We start from the raw sequence: 23,444 nt of genomic DNA, 5'->3' as shown, positions 1-23,444 counted from the left end.
AGAAAGCCTTACAACTTCTGCTAGACCACTTTGAACACTGGAGAAGCTCTAAGCCTAAGAAGTCTGAATGGCCTGAGACCACTATCCTGAAGATACCACTTGTGGACACTCTGCTGGACAGTCCCTGCTGAACCCAGTCTTTAGGTATTCCTGCAAAAGCACAACATACATATGTGACATCCCTAAGACTCTCTTAAACAGCCTGTCTACTAGCTGAATACCACCACATAAACAAGTGACATCATTTGAAACAGAAAACTCAAGGCGCGCCTGGGTGGCTCAGTTGGTTAAGCATCCTACTCTAGATTTCAGCTCAGGTCATGATCTCAGGGCTGTGAGGTTGAGCCCTGTGTCAGGCTCAGCGCTGGGCATGAAGTCTGCTTAAGATTCTTTCTCTCTCTCTCTCTATTTTTCTCTCTCTGTCACCCCCCCCAAAAAAGAAAAAAACAAAACAAAACAGAAAACTCAACCAATTGAACTCCACCAAAATGCCTGACCCACAAAATTATAAGATAATAATATGGTCACTATGTTTAGCCACACAGAGTTTCCAGAATTTCTTACACAGCAATAGATACCAAAAACAGGTGGAAAATACTTCCAGAGATAATAACTGTCTCAAACCTTATGTGGTAATTTAAAATTTAAAATCACTTTTTCTTTTATTTCTCTTTCTTTTTTTTTTTTTTTTCAGTAGCCTCACACCCAGTGTGGAGCACAATGCAGGGCTTAAACTCACAACCCTGAGATCAAAACCTGAGCTGAGATTGAGAGGACACTTAACCCACTGAGCTACCCAGGCACCCCTAAGACTGCTTTTTATTTAAACCACTACAAAACTGAAATAATTTTAGGATATGTACCTTATCCCCGAAAAGAACACTGTGCAATCCAAGCAAGAATATTAATTTTGAACTTCAGTTGTATGGTTCCTAAATTTAGGTACCCTAATAGTTATTCAAAGGGCAGTGGTTGGTCACAGAGTGGCAAGCAAGCTGACAAATGAGAAGTCTTATGTCACACGATGTAGTCTCTATGGAACCATCAGCTTGCAGAGCATTTAGAAGGCATACTGGAGGACACAGGGGTTAATCGATATCGCGGCAGGGCCTAGAAGTTATAATCACTAAATAGGATAATAAAACCTAATCCTGAATTGAGCCTATTCCCATGTTGTCTCAGCCCGTCACATTCCAGATCCTGAAAACTGTAGTTGAACGTAATCACTGAAGTGAGCCAACAGTTTTCTCTCTGTTGTTTGAGAAAGAAATATGGAGAAAAACACATCTCAGGTTTCTGGATCATGAATTAAAGGATGTATGTGTTCAGGAAGGTTATCCCAAAGCATAAAAGACAGATTGTTATTCGCTAAAGAAACCATTACACAAATTGCCTTGCAAAAAAAGCCAGTGTAAAACTGCTTATGAGCTGCAGAGAGTTCACAAGAAATGCTATTGCTCTTTTTTCTTGCAAAAACATTAATTCAGGATTTAGGCTATGATGACTCAATTATCTAACCATCTAATGCTCCTGACCCTTCTTCATTTCAAACTAAGTATGCCATACATATCCTGGTTCTCATACACCAAACTCAAAAACTCACTCTTAATCTTTCCTTCTTATTAATGCTTTCTGCCAGAAATAAAAAGACATACAAACACATAAAATTAAATCAAACATCTTCGTGACACAAATACACAGGAGGACAAATGGTCTGGGAACAAAGCTACATAATAAAAATGTGGCACACAGAGATTTTTTATGGAGTTACACATATTCCCCTACCCTACAGATGATATCATCTCTTTCTATATCCTTTTCTTTTAGGACATAAAAGGTCAAACATATTATGATTGGTGCAGGATATTTTTAATCTCTGTGTCAAAATAGCACTGAGGTTAAAAGCTAGCTTGAGAATGAGGAAATGACTATTAAAAAGGGAAAGAAAGTTTTTAACCTTTTTAAAATAGTGCAATGGAACCTAAGTGATTATTTGAAAGAAGAGTAGTCGAAATATTTTATTTGAAGCCTGGGAATTATCTCAAATATAATTAACACACACTAAGGAACACATCTTCAGGAATGTGCACTACTTATCACATTTCAGGGATGCTTGGGTTACATTTTAAAAGCATGAAAGTTGGTAGAGAGTTCTAGAACTCCAATTTCCCATTATAGCAAATGTCGTATTTTAGAAATCATGGCAGAATCTACTGAGTCAACTCATTTGAATTTCTTTTCATTGTTATTAAAAGTAAATGTATTTTTTTTACCTATTTATTTATCTGAGGGTGCGCAGGGAGGGAGGGGCAGAGCGAGAGGGACAGGGAGTCTTGAGCAGACTCCATGCTGAGTGCACCTGACTCAGGGCTCCATCTCACCACCCTGATATCATGACCAGAGCTGAAACCAAGAGTCAGATGCTTAACCAACTGCACCACACAAGCGCCCCAAAAGTATATATTTTCTTAGGAATATTACCATGCAATTTTAACTTAAAGCAAATGCAAAACCAAAACAAAACACTAACCTAACATTTTAAAAAATCTGAAATCTACTCTATTTTCTTTCATACAAAACTTAACCTATAATCCCTTTTCTTAATTTATATAGCCTTGTTAGCCTGTTGCATTTCTAACAGAAAGAAAAAAGTCCATACACTACCACTATTATTGCAACTACTATTTACTGCAGAAAAGAAAAGAAAATGTTACTTTCCTTATCAAGCTCTTGTTTTATGCATGGAAAACCGGCTTGATGTACTTTACATACCTCATCTCAAAAGTTCTTACAACAAATCTACATTTTGATTGTAGAGGGAAGGAAACTATTAGTATGGCTCCAAATACTTCCATGATTTGCCCTGACCACAGGTTATTACGTTCCAAAATCAGTATCCAAACCCATTCTCCATTAAGCATCAATGTACTTATATTGCATATAATGACCTTAATTATTTCAACCAAATCACTTAATCCACTCAGCTATTATTTACTGAGTCGCCAGAATAAATAAAATTATCTCGTAGGTCCTATGGATACCACAGACATTACTCCTGCACTAATGACCTTACATTTCATGAGTGAATCCACACAACAAACAAGTATGTGATAAATAAAAATAACTGAGAATTGTAATAATGGCTATGAAGAAATCAAAATATTGATATTGAAATGAAGAAGGTGACCTATTTCAGGTAATATTGTCTGAGCAGTCCTGGAAGGCTGACATTTCTGCTGAGCCCTGAAGGAAGTGAAGTTGCTGGTCACGCAGAATGTCAGGAAGGTGCATTCTAGGCAGCAGTGTCAAGAGCACAGGTTGAAAAAGGTTGACCTCTGCCAGGAGCTGAAAGAAATTCAGTGAGGTAGATGTAGGATGGCGGGGGGTGGCTGAGAGGAGATTTACAGGCTGCTACAGATCGTAGAGGACAGGGCCTTGTAGCACGGTAAGATGTCTTTCTTTTCTAGGGAAAATCACTGAAAGTTTTGAAGCAATTGAGTGGTGTGCTCTCATTTATGTATTAAGAATATTCCACTTGCTCTAGATAGTGAGTGGATTGGTGAAGGGTGAAAGCAAATTCAGGAAAACCTTTTAGGAAACTACTGTGAAGAGCCAGGAGCAAAAAATGATGGTGGTGTAAATAATATAATTGCAGTGGATACAGAAAAGGCACTGAATCCAGTGACTGGAGAGAGTACTAACTGAGCTTGCTATTAGATTTGACCCAAGGAGTAGGGATGGTGAGAAATAGAGAATCCAGAGACAATGCCAAAGCTTCTACTTGAGAAAATGGACGATGGTACCACTTAATTAGAGAAGGAAGATTAAGAAGGCTTTGATTTAGGATGAGTAAAAACTTCTCTTTTGAATATCTGAAGTGAGACTCTGGTTGGTGAGATCAAATTAGGCAATAGGATGTGTGTGTCTTGAGGACAGAGAAAGATCTGCTTCTACATAATAGCATAAAGCCAGAATCGGCATAAACAATTTCAGTTTAACAAGTTTTCATTGAAAGTTTTCTTTATGCAAGGTACTCTGCAAGGCATTTGTTCTAAAAAAGGTAACACTGTGTGTGTGTTAATGGAGGGGGGTTAGATATTATTACTGATGGTAAGTGGAGGGAAAAGTATTCTGTCAGATGGTTATCCTGAACACATGAGGGGCATTAGCAATAATGGACAAATTCACTAAGGAAATGCATTTGATCTGAATCTGGAAGGACGGATGTTTAATCTGGGGGAAGGTATAGATGGAAAAGGGATATGGACATTCCACCCTGCAAGAGAAACAGAAGCAATGTCATGGAATGAATAAGTAACTTCTAGGCACTTCTATAGGTCCATAACTAAGTCAGGCACTGGTTTTAGAGTTGTGGACAAAGGTGGACCTCTTTCCTGTCTTCAAGGAGCTTAAAATTTAGTGACACAGACTGGCATTCACCAGTTTATGAGAAGCATAATCACTGTTACAAAAAACATTCGAGGTCCTCTGTGAGTGTAATATAGAAAAATCAAGCCTATCAGAAGTTTGGGTACAACATCTCTGAGAAAGTAAGGTATCAGATGAAAACTGTAGAATGACTACATGTTAGCTACAAAGAAAAGAAGATAATATCATAATATAACCTTGGTTAGCAATGGAAGACTGAACGGGAAGGAGGGGAGTAAATATGGGGACAGACGTCCACAGACTACAGAAATGGTCGAAATAAAAGATGATGTACTAGAACAGAGGCAGTGATGATTGAAGGAAGTACCAGAAATTGAAAGATACTAAGGAATTAGAACTAATAAGACTTAATGACTGACTGACAGTGGGAGGTGAGGAGGGTGAAAAAAGTCAAGGTTACTTCAGCTTTCTGACTTAAGTAACTCACTTGATGATGCCATTTACTGAAATGCGGAGCACTGGGGGAGGAGTGGGTGTGCAGTGGGGGATGGGAAAGAGGATTACTTCACTTTGGAGCATTTTACGTTGTAACGTTTTTGAGGTCAGCAGGTAAACTGTAATCTATTAACTATTAACTAGACCCGAGACCCCATGAAGCTAATGATTACTTCCATGTTGTTCAATGTTATATCCCCAGTGTCTATTACACCATTTGACTGTCAAAACTATGTTTTATTAATTCTGAATGAGCCACTTTAAAATATTTTAGGAAGCACTTGGTTTCAAACATTCACCATTCCAATAATAATAATAATTTTTCAAATTTAAAATATCCTTTATGTTCGAATAAAAGTTTTCACTGTGAACACAAAGCTCCAAAGGGCAGGTTAAAAAACACCAAACTACTAAAGTGACTGAGTCACTTTACTGTCTACGACATTTATTCCAAGTTCCATGGATTATTATGTGTGGTAAAATCAGTGTTTTCCATGAGATTCATAATGAATAATAACAGGTAATAGGCTCTACACAATCTGATAGTATAAACACCTGTTTAACATTGTTTTTCCTGCACTAACTTAAACTCCAGGTTTCCTCACTACCTTCTTTTTTTTTCACCAGAGAATCTTTATGAAACTATTTCTGTGGAACATCAATTTGTTATTCACTAGTCTATAGTATTGCTATATGTGATTCTCAACTATATCTGCTGCAAGGTAAAAAAAAAATAAAAAAATAAAAAAAATACAGTTTTGAAAAGTAACAACTTCCATATCTGAGATCTATCAATATCATCATCCAATTGAAATTCCCAAGATGTGTGAATATTGGAGTTGCTGATTTTTAAAATGGAAACAAAAACTCAATAAATATTAATTAGAATTATTTCTTCCTTTTAACACTTTAAAAACATCATATTTTCAACCTTCTTTTGGGGATGATGAAATAAAGGTATATTTTCCTAAATATCACATCCCAAATATTGCTTGTTATTGGGCAGATCTTTCACAACAGGAGACTTTCAAAACTCAAAGTCATACCTTTAGATATAGCATAACAAAGTAGAAATGTGCCAAATTACCCAGAAACAATTTGGATAGCTGACAAACAGGGCTGCCTGCTGGTTTGTGAACAGGGTAGGTAATTTGCCACTCAACTCTCCTCTATTTGCCTCAATAAATTGTAGGGTACTTAGAACCCTACTATCTGTTATCCATCTGTCTATATTTCTCTGCTCTGTCAGTGTCTGACAGTAGAAAGGCTTCATCTTGTCTGTTCCCTTGCAGCTGTCAGGGAAGATATAAAAGAAATCGGCTGACTTTGGAAAGAGGGGGATTTACACTTAGTATGTAGACTAGAACATCTCCTTAGTCAGCTAGGAGGAAAAGGTGATAAACCCAGAATAAAAATAGAAGGAAACATTAAGAAGAAACGTGAAATAAATTACCCTCTCACCAGATGACCCGGCAGGGTGATCAAGCCTTGTATTTTCTAATCAACATATTCATAAACAAGATATTCACAAAATGTCATCGACAGCTAGTTAGCCCAAACACATCAACACTGCTTGTCACACTACTTCAGTACTTCTCTTCTATTTAATTGGGACTGAATTCTTTAAAGTGTAGAAATTTGAACAGATAGAATGAAGTCCAGTTCTTGAAAACACAGGTTATTGTTAGGTACCAAAAATGTAACTTGTATTTGTTTCTTTTCTCCAGGTAAATAAACTACACAGTAAATTTAAATGTTTATCCTTCTCAATTTAACATACTTATCATCATCTCCTTCCAGAGAAAAAGAAGTACCCATTATGTAATAAAGGACTGCTTCATTAATTTTTTTTATCAAATACATAAAGCATTTGAGAAGTATATCTGGTATTAGATAGAGAAGGCAGCAACCAGCCAGAACAATAGGAATGCACACTGGGAAGAATACAGAAATTTGTAGCTAAAATTGCTTCCACAGAAAAAATATTTCTTTTGTTTTCTGAAAAGATTTGGAGATGGTGGCAAAAACCAAAATGATGAGCAATTACAGCAATATGAAGCACTGAAAATAAAGTTTCTTTTTTTTTTTTTTTAAAGATTTTATTTATTTATTCATGAGAGACAAAGGGAGAGAGAGAGAGAGAGAGAAGCAGAGGGAGAAGCAGGCTCCCAAGGAGCAGGGAGCCCGATGCGGGACTCGATCCCAGGACCCTGGGATCACGACCTGAGCCGAAGGCAGACGCTTAACCATCTGAGCCACCCAGGCGCCCAGTGAAAATAAAGTTTCTAAATCAGAGGAACAGGATTCAAATTTCAGCTTTCCCTCTTCCTAGTTGTATAGGTTTATATACATAACTCATTTAACTTCTTTACCTTTGACTGCCTCTTCTATAAAATGGGAATAATAAATACATGTTATTGGGTAATTATAAACATTAAAAGAGTAAAAAGAGTGAATTCAATTTTTGTTAAATTTTGAATATTATTGAGTGATATTTATTCTTATTTGGAAAAAAGCAACAAGGTAAAAATGTATGTACACGTTAAGAGCAGAAATGCAAAAAGCAAAGTACTTTTTATTTGTCTACCAGATAATACAGAGTTCTAAGAAATTCAATACCTTCTTTCTCCTAGATCCATTTTTCAGATTTCAGATATAGCTGTTTCTGATCTGTTTTCTATAAATCTCAGTATTTTTCATTCACAGTTTCAAATCAATATAAAAATGCACCATTTGTGCTCTAGCACCTCATACCTCACCTAGTATAAAAATTTTTCACTTGCTACTGTAATTTTAGTCACTATCCACAAAATGTTCTATCAACAACTTGCAGGTAACAAAATAGTCATTTATCCTTGCATCCCTGTACCTGACCAAGTTCCTTGAACAGAGCAGCCATTTGAAAATATGTTGGCTGTATAATAATGCAAATTGTCCAATGTTCAGAGATTTTACACACTATTGACTCAAGATATGAAACAATTCATCATCAGTCCTATTAGGCACTACGGTGAGGGTTGGTGATGGTGACAAAGACGGGACTTGCATAGAGGAAAAAAATGAAAAGTAAACTGTGCTGTTGATTTCCAGAAGTTACCAATCAGGGGATATATTAGCAAGGAAGAGAAAAATTAAAAGAATGTATAACGTGAAAACCATTTTGGAGAAGCAACATGTATCATAGAGGACTCATGGTTTTTATTACTTCCAGGAAGCATTTTTGACAGATCAATGCAATTAAATGCAATAAAATCAATGCAATTCAAAGGCAGCTATTATGAACCATAGACAAAAAAGGAAAAAAAATTAAAAATTATAGCTGAGTGAGATTTTCACATTTGAACATATGTAATACTTTTGAGTTTCTTCTAATAGAGGTGAAAAAGAAAAATAAATGGGATAAGAGAATTTTCCATTTCAAGGAAGCAAACTAATTCATGAGGGAACACATCTTCTTGCCTGTAATTTCTAGGTGAATCAGTTATGGTGGCATTTTACTTTATTTTATTACCTTTTAATTCCATTATAGTCAACATACAGTGTTATATTAGTTTCAAGTTATAGTGATTCAAATACTATACATTACTCAGTGCTTATCAAGGTAAATGTACTCGCAATCCCCATCACCTGTTTCACCCATCCCCCCACATATCTCCCCTCTGGTAACCATCAGTTTGTTCTCTACACTTAAGAACCTGTTTTTGGTTTGTTTCTTTTTGTCTTTGTTCTTTGTTTTGTTTCTTAAATTCCATATAATGAGTGAAATAATATGGCATTTGTTTTACTCTGACTTATTTTGCTTAGCATAATACTCTCTAGATCCATCCATACTGTTGCAAATGGCAAGATTTCATTCTTTTTTTACGACCCAGTAATATTATATTGTATAAATATACCATATCTTCTTTATCCATTTCTCTATTGATGGATACTTGGCCTGCTTCCATAATTTGGCAATTGTAAATAATGCTGCAATAAACATAGGGGTGCATATAGCCCTTTAGTGTTTTCATATTCTTTGGGTAAATACCCAATAGTGGACTTCTGGATCATATGGTAGTCCTATTTTTAATTTTTTTAAAGAAAGTTCATACGGTTTTCCACAGTGGCTGCACTAATTTTCATTCCCACCAACAGTGCAAGAGGGTTCCTTTTTCTCCAAATCCTTGCCAACGTTTGTTGTTTCTTGTATTTTTTTATTTTAGCCATTCCAGCAGGTGTGAGGTGATATCTCATTGTGGATTTGACTTGCAATTCCCTGATGATGACTGATGCTGAACAACTTTACATATCTCTGTTGGCCATCTGGAAGTCTTCTTTGAAGAAATATCTGTTCATGCCTTTTGTCCATTTTTAATTGAATTACTGACTTTTTTTTGGTGTAGAGTTGTATAAATTCTTTATATATTTTGCATACTGACCTTTTATCAGATATATCATTTGCAAAGATCTTCACTCGTTCAGCCGACTGTTTTTAATTTTGTTGATTTTTTCCTTCACTATGCATAAACTTTTTTATTTTGATGTAGTCCCAATAGTTTATCTTTGTTTTTATTTTGCTTGCCTCAGGAGGCATATCTAGAAAAATGTTGCTGTAGCTGATATCAGAGAAATTACTATCAGTGCTCTCTTCTAAGAATTTTATGGCTTCTGGTCTCACATTTAGGTCCTTAATCCATTTTGAGTTGTTGTTTTTGTTTTTGTTTTGTATGGTGTAAGGAAATGGTCCAGTTTCACTCTTTGCATGTAGCTTTTCCCATCACCATTTGTTGGAGAAACTGTCTTTTTCCCATTGCATACTCCTGCCTACTTTGTTGAAGATTAACTGACCATGTTACTATGGGCTTAGTTCTGGGCTCCCTAATCTTTTCTATTGATATATATGTCTAGTCTTCAGTACCATACTGTTTTGATTACTACAGCTTTGTAGTATATCTTAAAATCTGAGATCGTGATACCTCCAGCTTTGTTCTTTTTTTCAAGACACTTTGGCTATTCAAAGTCTTCTAGGATTGTTTGTTCTAGTTCTGTGAAAAATGCTATCAGTGTTTGGATAGAGATTGCTTTAAATCTATAGATTGCTTTGGTCATGGCCATTTTAACAATATTTGTTTTCCAATCCATGAGCATGGAATATCTTTCGATTTGTTTGTGTCGTCTTCAATTTCTTTCATCAGTGTTTTACAGTCTTTCACCTCCTTGTTTAAGTTTATTCCTACCTATTTTATTATCTTTGATGCAATTGTTTTATTAATCTCTCTTTCTGCTGCTTCACTATTAGTGTATAGAAAGGTAATGGATTTCTGTACATTGATTTTATATCTGGCAAACTTACTGAATTCATTCATCAGTTCTAGTAGTTTATTGGTGAAGTCTTTTGTGTTTTCCATATATAGTATCATATCATCTGCAAATAGTGCAAGTTATAACTCTTCCTTACCAATTTGGATGCATCTTATTCCTTGTTTGATTGTTATGACTAGGAGTTCCAGTTCTATGTTGAATAGAAGCAGTGAGAGTGGACATTCTTACTTTGTTCCTGACCCTACAGGAAAAACTTTCAGTTTTCCACCACTGAGTATGATGTTAGCTGTGGGTTTTTCATATATGGCCTCTATTATTATAGGTATGTTCCCTCTAAACCTACTTTTGTTGAGGATTTTTATCATCAATGGATGTTGTACTTTGTCAAATGCTTTTTCTGCATCTATTGAAGTAATCGTATAGTTTTTATCCTTTCTGTTGTTGATATGATGTAATACTTTGATTTGTGAATATTGAACCAACCTTTCATCTTAGGAATAATTCCCACTTTATTGTGGTGAATGATTTTTTTAATGTATTGTTGGATTCTGTTTGCTAATGTTTTGTTGTGGATTTTTGCATCTATGTTCATCAGAGATATTGGCCTGTAGTTCTTTTTCTGTAGTGTCTTTATCTGGTTCTGGTATCAGGGTAATGATGGCCTCATAGAATGAATTTGGAAGCTTTCCTTCATCTTCTATTTCTTGGAATGGTTTTAGAAGAATAGGAATAACTTCTTTTAAAAGTTTGGTAAAATTTACCTGAAGCAGTCTGGTCCTGAACTTTAGTTTGTCAGCAGTTTTTTAAATTACTGATTTAATTTCATTGCTGGTGATTGGTCTTTTCAAATTTTCTGTTTTTTCCTGAATCACTTTTGAGAGGTTATATATTTCCAGAAATTTATCCATTTCTTCTCAGTTTGTCGACATATAATTAGTCGTAATATTCTCTTATAATCCTTTGTATTTCTATGGTGTCAGTTCTTATTTCTCCTCTTTCATTTCTAATTTTGTTTGGGTTCTCTTTCTCTTTTTTTCTCTACCTTTCCCATCTCTCTCCCTTTTGCTCTTTTTTCTGGGGGGGGGTGGTCAGTCTGGCTAAGAGCTTATCAATTTTGTTCATCTTTTCAAAGAACCAGCTACTGGTTTCATTTATATCTTCTACCTTTTTTTTTTAGTTTCTATTTTGTTTATTTCTGCTCTAATCTTTATTATTTCCTTTTTCCTACTGGTTTTGGGTTTTGTTTTTCTTTTCTAGCTCCTTTAGGTGGAATGTTAGGTTGTTTATTTGAGATTTTTCTTGCACTTGAGGTAGGCCAGTAGTGCTGTCAACTTCTCTCTTAGGAGAGCTTTTGCTGCATCCCAAAGATTTTGGATTGTTGTGTTTTCATTTTCATTCATCTCCATGTATTTTTTTATTTCCTCTTTGAGTTTTCAATTGACACATTTATTTTTTTAGGAGCATGTTATTTAACCTTCATGTATTAGTATTAATGTTCTTTCCAGATTTTTCCTTGTGGTTGATTTCTAGTTTCTTAGCATTGTGGTCAGAAAAGATATATGGTATGACTTCGATCTTTTTAATTTGTTGAGACTTGTTTTAGGCCTAATATGTGATCTGTTCTGGAGAATGTTCCATATGCACTTGAAAAGAATGTGTATTCTGCTGTTTTAGGATGGAATGTCCCAAATATATCTGTTAGATTCATCTGGTCCAATACATCATTCAAAGCTACTGTTACATTTTGATTTTCTGGGAAGTTTGAGTGATCTATCCATTAATACAAGTGGACTCTTAAAGTCCCCTACTATTACTGTATTATTATCAGTTAGTTCCTTTATGTTTGTTATTAGCTGCTTTATTTACTTGGGTGCTCCCAATTTGGGTGCATAAATATTTACAATTGTTATATCTTCTTGTTGGATTGTTCCTTTATGATTACATATTGTATTTCTTTGTCTCTTGTTACAGTCTATGTTTTAAAGTTTATTTTGCCTGATATAAGTATTGCTATCCCAGCTTTCTTTCCACTTCCATTTGCATGATAAATGCTTTTCCATCCTTTCACTTTCAATCATGTGTCTTTAAGTCTGAAATGTGTCTTTTATAGGGAGCATATAGATGGGTTTGGCTTTTGTATCCATCCTGTCACCCTTTGTCTTTTAATTGGATTATGTAGCCCATTTATATTCAAAGTAATTACATATAGGTGTGTCCTTACCGACATTTTGTTACTTCTTTTATGCTTGTTTTTATAATTCTTCTCTGTTCCTTTTTTCCTTTACTTTCTTCTCTCAGGATAACTTGGCTTTCTTTAGTGACATACTTGGATTCCTTTCTCTTTATTCTTTGCATATCTATTACTGGTTTTTGATTTGTGGTTATCATTCGGTCTGATGGTTGCGGAAGTTTGAATCCATTGTTTACTTCTCTTCTCCACACGTTTTATACATATAGTATACTTTACATCCTTTTATTTTCTAAGTCTCTTGACTGATTTTTACAGATATACTTTTTTTTTTCTTTTGTACTTCCTACTTTCCTTACTCTTGCTTATGGTCTTTCCTTTCCACTCAGAGTCCCCTTCAACAGTTCTTGTAGGACTGGTTTAGTGGTAATGAACTACTTTAACTTTTGTTTGGGAAATTCTTTGTAATTACTTATAGATTAATTACCTATAGGACCTCCTTGGGTTGATTTTGTTGGGGGTTTTCTGTGCCTCCTAGATCTAGATTTCTATTTCCTTCCCCTGATTTGGAAAGTTTTCAGCTATTATTTCTTCAAATAAATTTTCTGCCCCCTTTTTTCTCTTCTCCTTCAAGGATCCTTATAATACAAATGTTATTATGCTTGATAGTATATGCTTGCTCTATTTTCATTTTTTATTATGTTTTTTTCTTCTCTCTCCTACTCAGCTAGACTGCTTTCCATTACTCTGTCTTCCAGGTCACTGATCCATTTTTCTGCTTCCTCTAGTCAACTATTTATTCCATCTAGTGTATTTTTAATTTTAGTTATTGAGTTCTTCATCTGTAATAAGTTCTTTTTTATGTTTTCTCTCTCTTTGTGAAGGGTTTCACTGAGGTCCTCTACTCTTTTCTCAAGTCCAGGAGTATCTTTATGAATATTACTTTAAATTCTCTATCAGGCTTATTACTTATCTGTTTCATTTGGGTCTCTTGCTGTGATTTTGTTCTATTCTATTATTTGGAACACATTCCTCTGTTTCCTTACTTTGTCTCTCTCTGTCTTTTTTTTTAAGACTTCATTTATATGAGAAAGAGAGAGTGTGCAGGAGCAGGGGTGGAGGGCGAGCAGAAGGAGAGGGAGAAGCAGGCTTCCTGCTGAGCAGGGAGCTGGATGCAGGGCTCAATCACAGGACCCCAGGATCATGACCTCAGCCAAAAGCAGACACTTAACTGACTGAGCCACACAGGAGCCCCTCTCTGTGTCTGTTTCTATGGGTTACAGAAGTCAGCTACGTCTCCTCTCTTCAAAGTAGTTGTCTTATAACCCTTAGAGTACAATGTTCCCTGTTCCCCAGAATCTGGTGCTTCAGGGGTGTTTCTTATGTGTGTTTCATGTACTCTGCTCTTGTGGCTGAGCCAGTCTATCCTTCTGGCCAGTTGTCTGTACGGGCTCTCTTTGCCTGTTGTGGGAAGGATTTGGTTCTTGTTGTTAGTGGACCAGTCTGAGGTTGCCTTGGGCTTGAGTTGAGTTAGATGAGCCATTTGCTCATGCATCAAGAGATGCAGTAGCACAAAACTGCAGGGGTCTTTCCTGCGTGTCCCCTGAGAAGCTTTCATTGATTAACAGTGCCTATAGTCACACCAGCTGTCTGCCTCCAGGCCACTCCTGGGGTTTGGTGGTATTTTTATAATGTATTCTAGGCAGCAGAACACCCAGGTTCAGAGTTTTCAAATAACTACAGACTTGTTTCACACAGACTTATTCTTTTATTGATTGTAGGTATAAACCAAAATACTAGGACCTAGTCAGTTAAGAGCAATTCTAGGGATGTGAGAGGCATTATTTGTGAATATAATCTTCCGGTAGCATTATAGACATATAGTATAGAAAACCTTTTCAACCATCTTTCTCAGGCTAAAGTCTCTATAATATACTGCTGTTTGTTTCATGAAAAAAAGGATTGCATGGTCAAATAATTTTTAGAGAAAATGCATTAGAAATTCTCTTCCACATGCTAATTATCTCAATCAAGCTTTAGAATAGAACCATAAATAGTTCAAAATATAGTTCATGGAGTATGACACTAAAAGTTGGCACACTTCACTGAATTTTATAAACATACATCCCCCCCTCTTTTTCCATAGTTATACATCTTATATTACTCCACTGAAACCTCATACAACTTACGAAGTAAAAATGAAGACACTTAAATTCAAAGAATTTCCTACTTCATACATAATCTCAAAGCTAATTGCATTTAAAATGAAATGCACAAATTCTCTACTATAATGTTGCTCACCTTTTCACTATGTGGTCCTATTTTTTGTTTTTGATGAATTTTACACAGTGGGTTCAGTGACAGCATGCACCAATAGTAGGTATTGCATGATTTCTTTAACTAAGGCCCAGCCATCCTACCTTTGTTTGAAGCTTTTGTTTGATTCATATTTGCAAGAGTCACTGGATTTTCTTTTTCTCAACTCCATTTTGCTCCTAAATCCACCTGAGGAATTTTGAAAATTTTAGATACTGTATTTTTCATTAATAAGGTTTCCATTTTTTATTTTTTTAATTCTTTTTTTTTAAGATTTTATTTATTTATTTGACAGAGAGAGAGCACAAGCAGGGGAAGCTGCAGGCAGAGGGAGAGGGAGAGGCAGACTCCCCGCTGAGCAGGGAGCCTGATGCGGGGCTCGAACCCAGGACCCTGGGATCATGACCTGAGCTGAAGGCAGACGCTTAACCATCTGAGCCACCCAGTCGCCCCTGTTTCCATTTTTTAATAGTTTTGTTTTGTTTGCTAAAAATTTCTATTCTTTTCAGTTGTTTCAACAGTGGTCACCTTTGCTTCATGAAGCATGGTTACAAGAGCTACTTTAAAGTCACTGTCTGATCATTTCAACACCCAGGTCATTTCACGTTTACATCTGTTTATTGTCTTTTAGCTAGAGAATTAGTAACTTTTTTCTTTTCCTGGTTGCCAGTAACATTGAGTAATTTAGGATTGTATTGCGAACATTTTAAATATGTTTTGAGTCTATGGGTTCTATTAAATTATGTGGAAATTAATAATTTGTTTGTTTGTTGTAGCAGGAAATCACCTGGTTAAGTCCAGACTGTAAGGTTGTTGTGCCTTCTATGCAAAGTGGTTTAAATATCCATTTAGTTATCAAAGCTCTTGCTGTGCTGTTTATGTGTGCTTATCACATGAGCCACTCAGGAGTTGGCTTAGAACTTGAATGGGATTTTATATGTTCCTTCTCTTCTCAAAGCCTTTGCTATGCTACTTAGGGTGTGTTCTGCTCAAGCACAGCTTGAGGAGTGGGCAAACTTGGGATTTTGTTAGTTTATACACAAAATTAGGAATCCCCTTCTCCAGCTCTCTATTCCTGTGTATTTATCCCTCATTCACTGACTCCAGAGTCCCCTTTCTGTGACTTACCTGGTCAAAATACAGAGTTCTTTCAGAGATTCAGCCTTTTAGACTCTTGCACAGATCTGGACAACTAGAAGCAGAACAGTGAGACAAGACAATATGGATCCTCCTCCCTCATACTACTAACCCAACAGAAGACCTTTTTCAGAGTTCCTTGACCTAAAGGGTTAATTACTGTATGAGTCAGGGTTCTCCAGAGAAGTAGAATCAATAGTAAAAGATTTAGATAGATGATAGATAGATGATAGATAGATAGATAGATAGATAGATAGATGATAGATAGATTGATTGATTGATTTACCAGAAGGAATTGGCTCATGTGATTATGGAGGCTAAGAAGTCCCATTATCTGCCATTTGAAAGTTGGAGGCCCAGTAGTGTAGTTCAGTCTTAGTTCAAAGGCCTGAGAACAAGGGAAGCCAATGGTGTAAATCATAGTCCAAGTGCAAGAGAAGACTGGTGTCACAGCTCATTCATTTAAGCAAGTAAGGCCAATGTCTCTGTTATTGCTCTTGGTGGGGGCTAGAGATTAATCTGCCAATTTTCATAGGTTGTACTTGAAAGAAGACTTAAGAAACCTGTCTGATTGCCCAACTGTCTGATCCTAGCCAGATTGTTTAGTCACCATCAGTCTGTTTTCTCAACTCTAAAGTGGAAAGAAGAGATGAACAAAGGATGGCAGAGTCTTCAGAAGATGGTTTCTAAGATCCCTTCTAAAAATAAAATTTATGTTTTTATAAATTTCCTCTAGCAACGTACATAGTATAGATCACATGCTAACTCTCTGGGACTTTTCAGATTTTAAAAAGAATGATTAGGCACCATAATTTTAGATGGTACTGCTGAGAATCATTGTTTTAAAAGAGGTGGTTTGCCATTTTTAACAGCAAGAGGAATAAATCCTGCCCCCCTTTTTTTTTTGCTTTTTTTCCATTCAATTCCTCAATAATTAGATGTGCCCGCCTACACTGGGGAGTGCAATCTTCTTTCCTGAGTCCAACAATTCAAATCCTAATCTCATTCAGAAACACACTCACAGACACACCTAAAAATAGTGTCTAGCTAAATATTTGGGCACCCTGTGACCCATTCAAGTCAACACATAAAATTCTCATAATTATTATGGAAAATTTAATTTTCAAAAAAAACATATCCCAATGTGCTCATCAACATAAAACAACTCAGCAATGAGAATACTGAATCTGACAAAAGGGCAAGAAGCCATTGAGTGATTATTAGTTTTAGTCAAACAAGACCACTATAGGTCAACAAATTATTATTTATTCTCAATGATTATGACCCCCTGTAATGCAATAAAGTGAGACCAAGTGGCAGATACTAATGTACTCACCTCCATCCAGATAAAAAGCTTTCATATTTTGGAAGGAGAGTTTCTTTTTTCCTATTGAAGTATATGATGATCAAGAGCTTTTCACTAAGCAAGAAATTAAGATGACAGACCTCATTCTGCAAACACATAGAAAGTTCCCCTATTGCTTTAAGTCCAGTGCCTGCATATATCACCGTTATTCAGAAAATGTCAATTGTTACCAAGTAAGGCAAACTTTTAAAAACTCAATAAAAATCAATAAAAATAATTTGCTATATAAACCCCTTGAGAACAAAGACACTAACATATGTATTTGTTTCTCTAAGTGTTTAGCAGTGTCCTATGCATAGTAGATAATCCATTTTTTCTTTTTTTTTTTTAAGATTTTACTTATTTATTTGAGAGGGAGAGAGAGAGAGAACAAGTGAGAGCACAAAAGCAGGGGGAAGGAGAAGCAGACTCCCCAGTGAGCAGGGAGCCCAATGCAGGGCTCAATCCCAGGACTCTGAGATCATGACCCAAGCTGAAGGCAGCTGCCCAACCAATTGAGCCACCCAGGTTCCCCCAGATAATCCATTTTCAAAATTTACCTTATGAGACTATTAGTCTTCTGACCACTAAAGAATTCACCAATTTTTACATTGTCCTACAGATATATGTTACTCCTTCTAGCTAGAAAACATTAAAATGTAAAATTAAGGCGCTTTAATAATAATTCTTACAGTCTACATTTTTAGTCAAGATACTTATTATATATTAAAGAGTATTTGTTTACTATGATTAACCTTCAAAAGCGCTACAGATAAAAGAATACACGTCCATTTTATGAGGATATCTGGGTTTCTGAGGGGTGATGAGACCTAAGCATAATAAAGTAAGTGGTAGCCAGAAACTCCATTTTCCATACTTTCCATTTATGAAAAGACTACTACCTGAAAAGAACTGACATTAGCAATACAATGAAAATAAAGACTTATATAAAAAAAGTGGCAAAGAAAGAGTCAAGTATTATTGACAAAAATGGATCAGAGAAAGGAAATTAAACCAAAATACAGATTATAAAAAAATATTTCAAGGATATCGTCTCCTCTAGGAAGATTACCCATTAGGTTCAAAATGTGGTAGACTGAAGAGATTATCTAATTTTATTTGAAATAAGAAAATAAGAGAAGAGGGCGCCTGGGTGGCTCAGATGGTTAAGCGTCTGCCTTCGGCTCAGGTCATGATCTCAGGGTCCTGGGATTGAGTCCCGCATCGGGCTTCCTGCTCAGCAGGGAGCCTGCTTCTCCCTCTGCCTCTCTCTCTCTCTGTCTCTCATGAATAAATAAATAAAATCTTTAAAAAAAAAAAAAGAAAAGAAACTAAGAGAAGATACATATGTTAATTTGAGTTTGGCATTGAGATGATATAGGTTTACTCTAAATGCCTTTGGAATCATTTTTCTTTCAGAGACAGTAACCCTAACTATGCTCTAATTTGCATTTCTTTCTCCCTAGGTTTCTTTCTTTTCAGGGGTTAATGAGTAGGTTGGCAATTTAAAAAAAAAAGGGCAAAAGAAATAGAAAACAGCATGAATTAGTTCAAGGTTGACTGGCTCATCTGCTTTGCCTAAAATTGTTAACACTGAATCAGCAGAGCCCACAGTCACCACCAGTGATTCATCCATCAGATTTGGAGCCTCTGTTCACTGACTCCCAACCCACTAGGAATACTCTGCTCACACACTGAAGCAGAGAGCAATGATGCTACATAAACAGAAAAAAAGTTTAACTAAAATCCTCACAAATTAAATTTTCCACCCATTTTGGAGTTCTAGTTTCCTTTAGACACAAATCTGTAGCTATTAAGCGATATTTTAATTTTTACTTTTCAAAGAAAATATATAAAGTCAACATTTTCAGAAATTCAATTATTTTTATGTAAAAAATCAAATAATATCATAAAAGGTGAACAATGCTATGAAGCAAAGGAGATAAATGGATGCTGTTTTACAATCTAAATTCCTATTGATGCATTAATAATGAATGTGACAGACATTGTATAAGGTGGAAGGGACCCAGAAGTTGAAAATAGTTTCTGTCTTTGAGGTGTTCACAAATCAGAGGAAGATGTAGAGAAGTAAGAAAGCATGCATGATATGCATGACATGGTGGTATAAATGCTGCAAGAGAAGGATGCATGGCATATGATGAGAGAAGAAAGAAGAGAAATTTAATCCAGAGGAAAGTGGTCAGGGAAGACTTCAAGTAATAGCTAGCTTTTAAGTTGAGTTTGGAGGAGGAAGAGGAACTGAACAGACTAACAAAAAAAAAAGAAAGAAAGAAAGAAAGAAAAAATGGCACCAAGATTATTCCAGGAAGCATTAACAACTTGAGCAAAGCATGGAATTGTGGAGCTTGTAGGGTGGATTCAGAGAACTGGAATTAATTCAGTAATCCTCAAGTGTAATGTGTAAAGGGAACATAGTGACCACTGAAATTGAAGATTTAATCAGGGCACAGGTCAGGCCGAGTTAAGAATGAAAATGGTGAAACATGAGAAAATTTAATAGAGGGAAGACAGCTAACACAGTAGGAATTGAGGGAATATGGCCTTTCATTTATTCAACCAACATACTGTGTACAAGTACTTTTCTATGTGCAGGGTACAAGCATCAACAAGAGTAAAAAATTCATACCCTCCTTCAGTTTATACCCTAGTATGTTCTTCTGTGTATTATGCTGGGATTACTCCATTATTTTGTAGGTAGCCCCGAGGATCCATCTTAGTATGACTGGAAATTCCCTGAAGGGAGCTGGAATTTTTTCAACTGCCTGAATTTTGGAATTAGATAGCAGGATGTTGGGCTAAATTTGGATAAGTTTAGGGGTTGAGGTGACTAGCTGTATAGAAATGGGAGAGAAAAGTGAAGTTGAAAGACAATGGTTCATTCAAGGAACCAGAAAATTGGATGATGATGATGATGACAACGATGAATGAGAAGAACTGCTCTGAGAATAAAAAAATGAGAGGATAGTATGGATTAAATGTTATAGTTTAAAATGGATATATTAAAGCTTAAGATTTTAGAAGTTGGCCTTTCAAATTGTAATGGAACATTCCTTGTCTTTTAAAAATTCATAATTCATTCAATAAATATGAAGTGGTACCAAAGCCAAAACAAAAAATATATATTTTATATAAGTACATAATACATATAATAGATCAACTATGCATACGAATATCCATTAAAATTCTAAATAAAATACCACAAGATTCATTTCAATACATTATAATAATATCTCATCATTATTAATTAGTTTATAATGAGAATTCTGGTACTTTCAGTATTAGAAAATCTCTATCACATCAAGTCAAAAGTTCCTAACCTGATAAATACAATCCTCTTAAACCAATACCCAAATTATACTTATGGATAAAAACTAGGGGATTCAACATTAAAATTTGGTGGCTGAAAATCTAAGAAAGCCCATTATTTTTTTTAACATGTTAGACATTAGAATTGGGCAAAATAATAAGATCCAAAAAAAAGGAAAGAAATAAATATAATAATTATTACTCTTTTCAACTAATCTCATCATCCATGAAGAAAATCTCAAAACTGTTTAAACCAATAGAAGATTTCAGCAACCTTGATGGATTTGTTTCCTATGCTTAAATCCTTTGACACAAATTTGTTATCTAGTAATCCATTTTACAAAATCAATTTTACAAAAAGCCAAGTAGGTTTTTTATAGCACTATCAAAAGAAAAATAGAAAATAATATAAATATTCAGTAATAGGAGAGATTTGTTACCACAATATTTTTGAAGTCAGTGTAATAACATGAAGGAATTATATAGAAATGCTGATTAAAACAAACAAACAAAAATTGATATACAAAAGTACATATATGTTGTGGTCCCAGTTTTGGAATTGATATATAGAGAGAAGGGGCAAACTGTTGGGAATAATAATTATGCCAAAACATGAATAGTTAAGTTTTGGAGATATAAGATTATAAGCAATTTCTCTAATTTCTAAAATTTCTAAAAAACAATAAAATACAATAAAGTAATTTGCTCATGCCAAAGAGGTAGGCCAAATCAAAGATACTTCCAGGAACCCTCAAGTTCTTGCTTTCAACTGCTGTCTTGGATTGACAGTATGCTGCCTTACTCATTTTGTAGCCCCATATCTTAATACATTGCCTGACACATAGCATGCGTTCAATAAATCTTTACTGAACATTTGAGCTATCAAGGAAAGAAGTACTTCCACTTGTATCTCTTCTCTCAATTTCTGTCCAAATTAGTCAAAACTTGACTTCTTTTCAGTAGTAGCTCACTGTAGTAGGAACTCCAGTCTACCAAACTAAAGATTGTACATAACATGATCAAAGTACACTAAATATTATATATTTTTATTTAAATGAGATAAAAATTTAGATGGAGACTTTAATGAAACTGCAGAGCTCACTCTTTAATTTAATGTGCTCAAGTGCACATAAAGTATCAAGAAGTGTGACAGACACTGAGACAGATAGGTACAGGAATCATGCTTTTGAGCATTTCAAAATCAAATAGAGGAGATGGAGACAAGTCAAAAACTCAATGACACATGATAAAGTCTACAACGAAGTAAAACCAAGGGCACCATGCAAGCACGGGGAAAGCATGTGAGATTCAATTTGGATAAAAGGGGAAGAAAATGCACTATTATGCCTGGGGAGAGGTCAGTAAAAGTTTATAAAATAGGTTTTCTCTGAGAAAAGAGAACGAGAACAAGTTTACATCAGATAAAGAGAAGCGTGCCCTGTGTCTCCAATGATCTTTACTCACCTTTGCCAGAGCACTACAGTAAGCAGGATCCTTCATGTGATTCTGGTTTGGAGACGTACTGTTAATATTACAGCACGTAATAGTCAACATTTTAGTTCACATTCGGAAATGCTATCAACCTGTTTCACTTTATTTTGGGCAACAGTATGTTTTAGAAATTTTATTAAATTGACACACAAATGTTCAACAATAACCACTATAGAAAATAAAACCATACCTTAAGACACAAATATAGCATAAGAACAAACAAACTAAGAACATTTTCTAATTTTTTTTTCCCCAAGGGATCAGATTTGGATAGAAACTTTAATATATTCAACTAAATTTGCTATTTGACTTTTTCACCCTGTTCAGTCATCAAAATCACTATATTTTAAAAAAATATTAAGTGGTCTTAGCTAAGAATGAAAAGCTACTCTAATACCACCCAAAAAAAGAAATCTAATTCTGCTTTGTGAAAGCTACACATCTGTGCAACTCCTGCCATTTAGAAGAAATAGAAACTCTAGTATATTTTCCTTTGGATTCATATAACTCATTAAATGCATTGACAGCACTAGTTATAAGGTAGCCTGATAACTTCAAATTATATGAAAAAAATTCATTTAACTTGTCAGAATCTTTACAAGAAAAGGTTCACAATGAAATTTAAATGTCTGTGTTAAGACAATGGCAAACCTAGGCTAGGCTGTGCGGGTGTTTATTGTGCCTTTACCTTGGTGACCTCCACATCTGTGTGATAACTGCTCCCATCTGGGGCTCAATTTCTGCCATGAAACTTTTTTTTTTTAAGATTCATTTATTTATTTGAGAAGAGAGAGAGAGAATGCGTGAGTGTGCATGAGTGGGGGAGGGGCAGAGGGAGAGAGAGAATCCTAGGCAGGCTCCATGCCCAGTGCAGAGCCTGACACTGGGCTTGATCTCACAAAACTGAGATCATGACCTGGACTGAAATCAAAAGTAGATGATGCTTAACTAATCGAGCCACCCAAGTGCCCCCAACAGGAGCCCTTCAATAAAACTCAATGTTCTAAACTGAAGGACACTGCAAACAACAGTCTAAAAAAATTACTTTAAAAATTTGAAATTTAATTATTGTTTTCTAAAGTCTCCATTTTGTTAGGTTTAAGGTAAAAATCTAATAAGTAAACAGGTACAATATTATCACTGGCTTCAGATAAGGAGTGTCTGAAGTGATGAGACTCTTTTTATTAGCAAGAGAACTGATTCTTTCTGTCTAAGCATGTACTTCATGGGCTGCATGCAAGGATTTACAGTGATTCTGCCTGGCTCCCATTGAAATATAGCTGTTTTAGTCAATAAAGGCTGCTCTAACAAAAATACCATGGACTGGTTGACTTAAACAAAAACATATATTTATCATAGTTCTAGATGCTGAGAAGTTTAAGATCAAGGCACTGGCAGAGTTGATATGTGGTAAGAATACTCTTTCTGGTTCATAGAAGACAGTCTTCACTC

The 23,444-nt window shown here is 35.4% G+C and overlaps 1 protein-coding gene and 1 long non-coding RNA gene across 13 annotated transcripts in view; one reads left to right on the top strand and one right to left on the bottom strand.

Annotated features, from left to right (window-relative positions):
• ROBO2 (roundabout guidance receptor 2) overlaps positions 1 to 23,444 on the bottom strand; it is a 1,626,757-nt gene that overhangs the window by 1,372,928 nt on the left and 230,385 nt on the right. The gene's annotated exons all lie outside the window — the stretch shown is intronic.
• LOC141373579 (uncharacterized) overlaps positions 5,953 to 23,444 on the top strand; it is a 39,476-nt gene continuing 21,984 nt past the window's right edge. For both annotated transcript variants that reach the window (XR_012379734.1, XR_012379743.1), the window contains exon 1: positions 5,953 to 6,026. This is a non-coding gene — a long non-coding RNA (uncharacterized lncRNA). The remainder of the gene's footprint in view (positions 6,027 to 23,444) is intronic.

The sequence above is a fragment of the Callorhinus ursinus genome, unplaced genomic scaffold, assembly GCF_003265705.2.
Source record: "Callorhinus ursinus isolate GAN/ISIS: 27379988/994484 unplaced genomic scaffold, GSC_fseal_2.0 scaffold1, whole genome shotgun sequence".
Taxonomy (NCBI): Eukaryota; Metazoa; Chordata; class Mammalia; order Carnivora; family Otariidae; genus Callorhinus; species Callorhinus ursinus.
The sequence above is the reverse complement of the archived record's forward strand: the minus strand, read 5'-3'. Positions and strand labels throughout refer to the sequence as shown.